Here is a 10,952-nt window from a genome sequence, read left to right on the forward strand (position 1 = left end):
GAGGTGATGGGGGAATACTGTATTTGCATAGGCACTTATTTACTTATTTATTTAAAAGGGACAGTGCACAACATTGCCATTTCCACATCAATGTAAATGTGCCAGAGTTAGCTAATGAGCTAATTGTCATCTATAATCCCATGGAAGGTCAATAAATAAGCGACAATCACTACAATAAAATACAGTGTAATAAAGAATACAAAAACAACTAAATACATACATTACAAAGGGAACAGATACATATAAACCTTGTTCTCTGGCCTCGAGCGGGAGTGAGGGGGTGCAGGTGAGAGCAGCATTATCACCCAACGAGCAGGCCTCACCTGCAGGCTACAGTCCCCCATCTCCAGCCCCGCCACGGGGCAGCCATGGATCAGAGGGAGAGAGAGCGGAGAAAAGTAAGCCCTGATGAGGGTGAGAGTCCAGAGAGGGGTCTGGCCGTCTCAGGAGCAGCGTGGAGGAGCAGGGAGCCCGTGGATGACCCCTAGAGAGGAGCAGAGAGCGCCTCCTGGACCACTAGAGAGGAGCAACCCAGCAGGCTGTGACCGACTGAAGTGCTCCGAGCCGATCACGGTGTCACGCTCGCCGCACCCTGCATGCCAACCCCAACTGCCACACGGAAACAGGATCTCTCTGTCGGGCCCCAGGGAGCCTCCACAGACGCGGGCTTCACCACGCCATGCACATCCCCGTATCCACTCTGCACTCCGGGGAGGGACAGAGGGAGATTAGAGGCCGAGTAGAGCTTTGGTTGGTCGCTGTGTCTCCAGTCAGCCAACTCAGTCTCAGGCAGGGTAGCTCTCAGAGGCCGTTCCAGAAAGCAGCATCCTTAATCCCCGCCCCAAGTGGAGACGGACAGGCCTGGCGTGTGGTTGGTTGGGCCGGGAGGAACTGGCATCCCCTTCAAACAGGGGCTGACAGGAATGGCTGCACCAGGGATGGGAGTCAGGAAGAAAGCACACTGATATCTCCAAAGAATGGTCTTGAATTCCTGGACTCCGAGCCACTCGGAGCTCCGAGCACAGGACAGAGGTTCATGGCCCATGGGACCTTATTTCCGGGAAAAATATGTGCGGTAGTGAATCGCGAGAGACACATTTTGTGATCCCATTTTAATTGCGCCATGACCATAAACATACTCTGTTTGTCAATTTAAAACATAATTTTAGTAAGTTTAGAAAGTTGCAGTTTGTCGTAAAAGTCTAAAGCAGTTATTCCAAAGAGGTGATAATTACTATTAGTCTGACCATGTTGAGAGCTGCAGCTATGCAACAGAAGAATTAGTTCTGCAAGAAATGGCATTCGAGATTGGCTTTACAAGGTTTTGGTGAGTGTTAAACGAGTGTAATGTCAGACAAATGTGTCGGGGCACAATTCAAACGGGATCAAAAAATGATTTGTCTCTCACCACAGAATACCGTTCATATTTTTCCAATTCAAGATCCCATGGGGTATTTTGCTTCCTGCTTCTGCTTAATCTCTCCATTAGAAGGTAATGGTTATCAGCTTGCAGATCTCTTTTTGTCTCTTTTTGACTTCCATCTCATTTCTCAGAGCCTTCACCTCCCAGAGCCATGGCTGCGACTTATCCTCTCTCTAAACTGACAGACAAAGACCCTGGAAGCCTTGAGATTTTAACTTTTAAAAGAAGAACCCCAACTTCTTCACCATCTCAATGTCTATCCTCCATTCTGTTTCTACACAATGCTTGACTTGTCACCACCGTCTCCAGAGCTGCTTTAATAAATGTTACAAACGAAAGAATCTTGCCTTGTGTCACAAAGTGTGACTGGCTTAAAACCGTAGGGATTCTGGTGTAATCCTGCTGAAGACGAACGCTGTGAGCAACCTGTAGAAGGGAAACTAAAGGCCGATTTATACTTCGTCGCACAACACTTTTGAAAGTGTAAACCGACAGAAATGACGTCGCTGCCGACACTTTTTTGTCGGACAGGGGTGTCTTGCACCTACCAAACTTTCTAATGTTGAAGACGTCGTCATTTTCATCGGATAGCTGTGATTGGATAACTGGATAGAAGGCACGGTCGTTGCCATGGATCAATCAGCGTGCTGATTAGTTACCAGGGAGGTGATCAGACACTTCACGTAAGTATAAATGCTAAATGTCGGTCAACATTTTTTTTTCTGTTGACAGACATTTGTCATACAACACTTGTCGACTGAGTATAAATGAAGCTTAAGGTGTGTGAAGAATAGCAACCAACAACAATTCAGTGGCACCTCTCACCTTTTCAGAGGCCGTAGGCTGACTTCATACCCACAGAGAGAACACACGTGTTTCAGCACAGCCATATGTATGATATTAAACTTAAAATAGACTGGAATTTGAGTTACTCCCACTGAGGAGTCCTCTCAAATGTAAACTGATAGGATTTTGCAGTCTGTCTCTCAGTGGTTTTCAGCTAGCTTGTAGTGAACGGATTATCCAGAGTAGACCCCCTGGGGGACACACAGGGGTACAAGGTTTAAGATATCTGAAATTAGGAAGTTAGCACAGGCCGGGGCTCCCTTGGATCAAGCTCAGAATCAATACACAGGAAAAACACATCCATCCTAAATAGATGGCGCAGGGGGAGAAAACAACTCTTCATAACTTTCCCTGTTAATTTTAGAAGACATCTTTCTGAGACTTCTTCATGCTGGCTCGCCTGTTGCCATGGAAAAGCCCAGAAATGGGGCAGATAACCGTTGAGAGCAGAGGGAAGGTCTGGGGGGAGGTCGGAAGTTTCCGGAGCCCCTCCTGTCAAACCATCAGGCTCTCTTTGATGGATGGAAACGGAGAAGGAGGGAAAATGAAAGAGAAAAGAAAATGAGGACTGGAAAAATATTGGAGGCAAAATCATTAATCTGATAGATTAGATCTTTTGAAAGAGGGAGTACGAGTGACACTGTTGACAGATGCAAATCACCAATATCGGGATGTATCTGGAAAAAGGTAAATTACATCTCACAATGATCACATTTGTCTTGCTAGAAATAGATGAAGGGCTTATCATTATCCAATGAGAAGGCTCTGATGATTAACTGTGGCAGACCCTTCCTGAGGACAAGCAAAACCAGCACCCTTAAGCACCTGACCTGAGACCTGTCCACTCAGCCCACAAATCAAAATGTAATTAAGAAAATAATTTGGACAAAAAAATATGCATACCCTTTTAGGTCATCTGAAAAAAAGAGTGATAATTTCAGCAAATACCCACCCCTTCTCAGATATTACTTAAGGAAAAATCTTAATTTCCACTATGAAGGTCACCAGAAACCCAAAGGTAGAAAAGTAGGCGATAGACACATGCAAATCAATAGATATGGATGAATAAGTAAACAGAGTAGAGCTTGAAGATGGCTGACATGCTGCACCAGTGGGGAGTGGGTTCTGACAGCCCGGCCTCGTATGATGAGAGACGTGGATGATCCACACTCCCTCTCTCTCTCTCTTCCTCTCTTCCTTCCTCCAGGCCTGGAAGAGGCATTGGCAGAAGAGGTGCCTGTGAGGTCCCTGAGTAAAGCTCCTGTCTGAAACCACGCTCCACTATCATTTCTAGCCTGTTTGTGACGGGAGCAGAGGCCATGCGGGGTCATCGGGGACAGCAGCACCTGCCTCAAACACAACGCAGTGGCACTGAGCCCAATATGAGGTGAACACAACACCAGAGATCAGCAGCCATTTTGTCATAATTGATGAGGTGAACACACAACACCAGAGATCAGCAGCCATTTTGTCATAATTGATGAGGTGAACACATTACACCAGAGATCAGCAGCCATTTTGTCATAATTTAACTCTATGCTAGGCTAGGCCTATACTGTAGGCTAAAAAGAATGGGTGTGGAGCTGCAGTGTGCACACCAGTGCCGCACATTATTACATTATGTTTCACCTACAATCAATCAATCAATCAAAGCTGTATTTGTGTAGCGCATTTCATACCCAGAGGCAACACAATGCGCTTTACAGAGAACACATACAAGTAGATGGAACGGTATGAAAATTTCATATCACGATTATAGTAACCAAAGTTATACTGGTTATCATATATAAGTTTTATATTGAAAACCACAAATAAAATTAGCAGCTCTATGCAATTTTTGTTTGCATAAACATTAAAATAATGTGTCTTGGAGACTGTTTCTCAACTTTGATGGTTGGTTGATGCTGGACAGTATTTCAAAACGCAGCGGTTTTTCAAAGCGCAGCAATCAAACATGGTTTTAATTATGATTTTATCACGATAAATGTAATCACATTTTATCACGGTTATCATTACATCCCTACCCACAAGTAATGCCATGGGCACAGAATCAGTTCCCAGATCGATTGTGGTAGCTTGCTGGTCAGTGTCTCAGCCAGAGCTGGCGATGATGAAGAGAGGAGGAGGTCATAGTGGACAAGCCGGGAGATAAACCTGCATGACTAACGCCATCAGCGGGGGGGAGGGGGGATGTTCACAGGCGGGAGAGATTGATTCTACTGGTCAGACATGCTGGATCCTTCTCTCAAGCCCTCCCTCGCCCTGTCTCCATCCACCACGGATGATTGACTGACATCATCCCTTCCCCGTCTGATTACAGCATGTCAACCCCCACGCCCATCCTCTATCTGTCTGCTATCAAAACCCTAAACAGCTCTGGCTCTCTCCTCCTCCTCCTCCTCTCCCTCTCTCTCTCTGAGGGAGCCAGGGAGAGAGAGGCTGTTCAGTACATGTCACAAGAGGCTGAGAGATGGTGTAAATTCACCAGGAGGGTGGGGTCTTAGTTTGTCAACGACAGTGTACCCTAAATTGACTGGGGCTGCTATAGGCATATGGTGACATAGAAAAGCTATGAAATAAAAAAGCTGCATTCTAAATAATTTATCTCGCTTTTCTCTCTCTCCCTCTCTCTCTCTCTCTCTCTCTCTCTCTCTCTCTCTCCCTCTCTCTCTCCCTCTCTCTCTCTCTCTCTCTCTCGCCTTAAATGTGTTTGAGGCCCCTAAATGGTGACAGGGAGGGTTAGAGGTGAGAGGAAGAGTGTGTGTGTGATGGAAGACGGGGGAAGATAGAACGGAGTGTGACATTAGGCTGTCGGGGGGACCATCTCACAGGCATGCATGATTGGCCAGCAAGCCTGCTGCTCCACATGGCCCCATTCTGCAACGCTCTACTCCAGCCCTTAAAAAATGACCTGTGGAGTTCCCCAAGGCTCCATTCTGGGGCCTCTTCTGTTTAACATTTACATGCTCCCACTAGCTTGAATGATGGAAAACAACAAAATATGTTACGATAGCTACGCAGACGACACATTTATATCACCATATCACCAGGGGACTATAATCCCATACAAGCGTTGAGTAAGTGCATGGAACAAATCAACGATTGGATGTGCCTTTCTTCAACTAAATAAAAATAAAACTGAAGTAATTGTCTTTGGAGCCAAAGAAGAACGATTCAAAGTCAGCGCTCAGCTCCAATCAGTAGTGCTAAAAACCACAAACGAAGCCAGAAATCTTGGTGTAGTCATGGACTCGGACCTGAATTTCAACAGTCACATTAAGACAATAAAACAAAACATAGAGAAGCAGCGTTCAGTTTTTATGCTCCACATATCTGAAACAAACTTCCAGAAAACTGCAGGTCTGCTGCAACTCTCAGTTCTTTTAAATCAAGACTGAAGACTTTTATTTTTGCTGCTGCTTTTTATTAAATCAAATAACTATTCATTCATACACTGCACTGCAGCTTTTATTCCTGTATTTTATTTTTCCTGCATTTTGTTTTAAATGTCCTATTTTTCATTTAGTTTTATATGACCTTTTATGTGTTTATTGTACTGTGTCTTGATGCTTTTAATGTCTCATGTAAAGCACTTTGAATTGCCTTGTTGCTGAAATGTGCTATACAAATAAACTTGCCTCTGTCCTTGCCTTAGTCCAGTCCATTGCACTGGTCAAGCTGGAAACGTCATTGGTATTGACTACCAGCCACTTGGCTGTCATGTAGACAGCTTTAACTTCTCCTACACCTTTTTCCTCCAGAAGGGGACAAACGTTCTCCCCCTCTCCTGAATGAGAAGGCTGCCTGGCTGACAATGGTATGTTCACTGCTGAGAGAGAGAGAGAGAGGAAGGAGTCATTTTAACTCTGCATTGCATTCTGTAACCTCAACCGACATCGACCGATGGGAAATCAATGCACTGACTGATGGTGTGAGCGTCAACGGAATGTTACGGGACGCGATCCAAAACACACCCACCCTCTTTCACACCCAGGAAAACTCTCTCTCACACACACACACACACACACACACACACACACACACACACACACACACACACTGAAAACGGACAGAGGAGAGGTAGACTGACTGGGTGCGGTTAAGGCAGGTAGGACATTTCACACAGAGTGTGGAAGAGAGTGAAATAATCAATTGAAGGATCGGGTAAACCGTTTGAGAAACCGGTATGATGCATTCGGTGTGTTCATTTGACCTCCTTATCTTCCCCTTCCTCCACATAACCCAGTAAACTCGGCCGGAGGACTATATTTGGACACCAGGTAACGTGACAGGGGCATCTAAGCGAGGTGTGACTCATTGCTCTAAGCCCCTCCCCCTCCCTTGCGTAGCCACAGCGTCTATTAGCAACACGTCGCTAATAGCTCTCTCTCTGTGTCATCGGACCCCTCTCCCCCTCCGTACAGGAACAGAGGCAGAGAGATGGAGAGATGGAGGGATGGGGAGAGATATCAGCATGACAGATACAGAGCGAACGTATGGTGCAGAGGAAGACGGGAGGGAGATGGAGGAGAGAGAGAGACACCTTGAGGAACAACATCACATAGCCGTTCTCAAATTCCTCTTCCCGCAGCACTGACCGATTTAGACTGTATGCAGCGTAGCATGAGGGGAAGAAACTGGTGTCACTCTTTCCCGCGGGCGTTCCCGGGGGGGGGGGGAACTGACTACCCAGGGGCCCAGTAGGGAGGGGGCCCTTGAAAGTCCTGGAATTTGTTAGGATTGACAGGGCTGTCAAGTGTCACACATTGAGCGGGGGTGGGAGTCGTCTCAGGGGGAGAGTTGTCTCGGGAGGGTTGTGTCTAAGTGAAAAAAATCTCGGCGGGGCTGGGGGGGCGGGGGGGGGGTAATTTTGTGGAACGCCCCTGTTCTTTCCCTCTGTCACCATGTACCTTTCATTGGAAGCCGAGCCATGCATCACTGGTATAGACCAGCGGAGCCATGCATCACTGGTATAGACCAGGCCAAGGCAGCCTCCTCTCTGTATTAGGATGCAGGTAGGGAGTGGGCCAGGTAGGGAGGGGGCCAGGGCCGGACAGGGCCAGACAGGGCCTAAATCAAGATGCATTCCCGGCCTGATAGATCTTGAATGGGACAGATGGAGTACATGGTCCTCCTTCAGGTCTGCATCCATTAGCCCAGACTCCCAGTCACAGATGGATAACTCCCCCGGCCGAGGGCACAGTGGGTCAGCCGGCTCTGTACCGCTCTGTTGGGCTGGAACTCCCCTGCTTTCATCTGCTCTGGACTGAGCTGCTCTGCTTTCATCTGCTCTGGACTGAGCTGCTCTGCTCTACCCTTTTATATATACTCTGTTCTATTATTCTCTACTCTAATAATAACTCTATTATGCTCTACTCTACTATACAGTACTCTGCTCTACTCTAATCTGCTGTACTCTACTCTACTATACTCTGCTCTACTTACTCTAATATACTCTGCTCTACTCTACTTACTCTGCTCTACTTTGCTCTACTATGCCCTACTTTATTCTGCTCTACTCTACTCTACTCTGCTCTGCTCTGCTCTACTCTGCTCTACTCTGCTCTGCTCTACTCTACTCTGCTCTGCTCTACTCTACTCTACTCTACTCTACTCTACTCTGCTCTGCTCTACTCTACTCTACTCTACTCTACTCTACTCTGCTCTGCTCTACTCTACTCTACTCTACTCTACTCTACTCTACTCTACTCTACTCTGCTCTGCTCTACTCTACTCTACTCTACTCTGCTCTGCTCTGCTGTACTCTACTCTACTCTACTCTACTCTACTCTACTCTACTCTACTCTACTCTACTCTACTCTACTCTACTCTGCTCTGCTCTACTCTGCTCTGCTCTGCTCTGCTCTGCTGCCTCAGGAAGTCTCTCTACCAAGGGATCCCCTCCCAGGTCATCAGACACACTGATGTTAATAATGACTCATGACAGACACACGCCATTTGTCTGTTTGCAACTGGCTGACTGCACACAATAGATAATGATAACACTAATAATAACAACAATAACACTGTACACCTACTGTGCACACACACACACACACGCACACACACACACACACACACACACACACAAACAGAGCACTTCATATCGGCTGACAAGGGCTTTGCTATTAAAGCTTTGTCGCCCCAGTGCAGCCCTCCATTTTGGCCTGCAGCAGTCCCAGTCCCAGTCCTAGTCCTAGTCCTAGTCCCAGTCCCAGTCCCAGTCCTAGTCCTAGTCCTAGTCCTAGTCCCAGTCCCAGACCTAGTCCCAGTCCCAGTCCCAGTCCCAGTCCCAGACCCAGTCCTAGTCCCAGTCCCAGTCCCAGTCCCAGTCCTAGTCCTAGTCCCAGTCCTAGTCCCAGTCCCAGTCCTAGTCCTAGTCCTAGTCCTAGTCCTAGTCCTAGTCCCAGTCCCAACCCATTCCCAGTCCCAGTCCCAGTCCCAGTCCCAGTCCCAGTCCCAGTCCCATACCCAGACCTAGTCCCAGACCCAGTCCTAGTCCTAGTCCTAGTCCTAGTCCTAGTCCTAGTCCCAGTCCTAGTCCTAGTCCTAGTCCTAGTCCCAGTCCCAACCCAGTCCCAGTCCCAGTCCCAGTCCCAGTCCCAACCCAGTCCCAGTCCCAGTCCCAGTCCCAGTCCCAGTCCCAGTCCCAGTCCCAGTCCTAGTCCCAGTCCCAGTCCCAGTCCCAGTCCCAACCCAGTCCCAGTCCCAGTCCCAGTCCTAGTCCCAGTCCCAGTCCCAGTCCCAGTCCCAGTCCCAGTCCCAACCCAGTCCCAGTCCCAGTCCCAACCCAGTCCCAGTCCCAGTCCCAGTCCCAGTCCCAGTCCCAGTCCCAGTCCCAGTCCCAGTCTCAGTCCCACAGCAATGCTGCCGGCAATGTCACACTGTCACCTGAGAAGGATCTATTATTACAGGGCCCTTTCTTAATAGCCCTATAGATTAAACTCAAGATGAACAAGACGGCAACAGATTTTTTTTTTTGAAAGAAGAAGAAAAAAAAAGAACGCTAGGGAAGAGGAAGATAAATTGCTTCAGATCGCCAGGCAATCATGCATATATTACCAGGATGTGCTTACGTATAATAACCGACCCGGTTTTAAATGATCGCTCACTCTTGGCGCCGGTGTGGCGCGTGAGTGGTCCGGGGAGTGGTTGAGGAGAGGGTCGCGCCTGTCTACTCAATCACATCAGCGTCAAGGGTATCGCCCTGACACTGTCCCCCCCCGAGCGTCCTCACAAATCTCCTGACGCGCCGCCGATGACGCCGCTGCCCGTCGCGCCCCGCCCGCCCCCCCCCCCCCCACCCTGGGGAACGCTTCCCCGGCCCTGCCTGTTTCCAAGAGTTACGGCACGCGCCCTCTGCGCTCACACAGACGGGTCAGGGATGCCGCTCGGAAAGCAGACCCGAACACTTCCGCCCCGCCGGCGTGTTTGGAGGTGACCTTGCTGTGTAGCGACCCCGGGGGGGGGTTGGCGGCGTGCGGGGGGGGGGGGCTGTCTGCTCCGCGCTGCTCAACCTCCCGAACTACAGCGCGCCGGCCGGGTCGGCTTCCTCGCGTCGGGGACGGGGGACGGACCGACGCGGAGGTTGGCGTGACACGGCGCCGCCCCCTCGAGGGAGGGACAGCCTCGGCATTAGTCTCCCTCCGCCGGGCAGCGACTCCGGCTTCATCAGCCCCCCATGTGCTCCTCCGGAGAGGAGCTGGGTCCCACTGCCCTGGCGCCTCCTCCTGACCGACCGCTCACGGGCTCAGAGAGGAGGAGCAGGGAGCACAACCACACAGAGGAGGAGCAGGGAGGAGGAGCAGGGAGCACAACCACACAGAGGAGGAGCAGGGAGGAGGAGCAGGGAGCACAACCACACAGAGGAGGAGCAGGGAGGAGGAGCAGGGAGCACAACCACACAGAGGAGGAGCAGGGAGGAGGAGCAGGGAGCACAACCACACAAAGGAGGAGCTGGGAGGAGGAGCAGGGAGCACAACCACACAGAGGAGGAGCAGTGAGCGCAACCACACAGAGGAGGAGCAGGGAGCACAACCACACGGAGGAGGAGCAGGGAGCACAACCACACGGAGGAGGAGCAGGGAGGAGGAGCAGGGAGCACAACCACATGGAGGAGGAGCAGGGAGGAGGAGCAGGGAGGAGGAGCAGGGAGCACAACCACACGGAGGAGGAGCAGGGAGCACAACCACACGGAGGAGGAGCAGGGAAGAGGAGCAGGGAGCACAACCACACAGAGGCCCGCCTCCTCACCGGTACACTCACACCGGCAACGGCAGCTTTATCATACTTCCCAAGACACACACACACACACACAGACACACATAGACAAAAGGTAAGTATACACACACACACACACACACACACACACACACACACACACACGCACACACACACACCTCCTGGAATCTATATGTATGAAGCCCATGAGCATCTCCTCTGAGACTCATTAGAGAGGATAAGCAGAAAATATCAGTGAATGGGCAAAAGGGGGGAAAAACACTGGCTAGGCTAATATTTACTTGGGCACTTTGTCACAATCAGACTACAGTAGTGTTATAAAGTGAGAGAGGAGGGACTTTAAAGTGGTCGAATAGTCACATCCACCCTTTATTTGCTGCTATGTTATCCTCCACATCCTCTTTCTCTCTCTATCTATCCCTCTTTTCTCTATCTCTCTCCC

Source organism: Borostomias antarcticus (genome assembly GCF_949987555.1).
Source record: "Borostomias antarcticus genome assembly, chromosome: 14".
NCBI lineage: Eukaryota > Metazoa > Chordata > Actinopteri > Stomiiformes > Stomiidae > Borostomias > Borostomias antarcticus.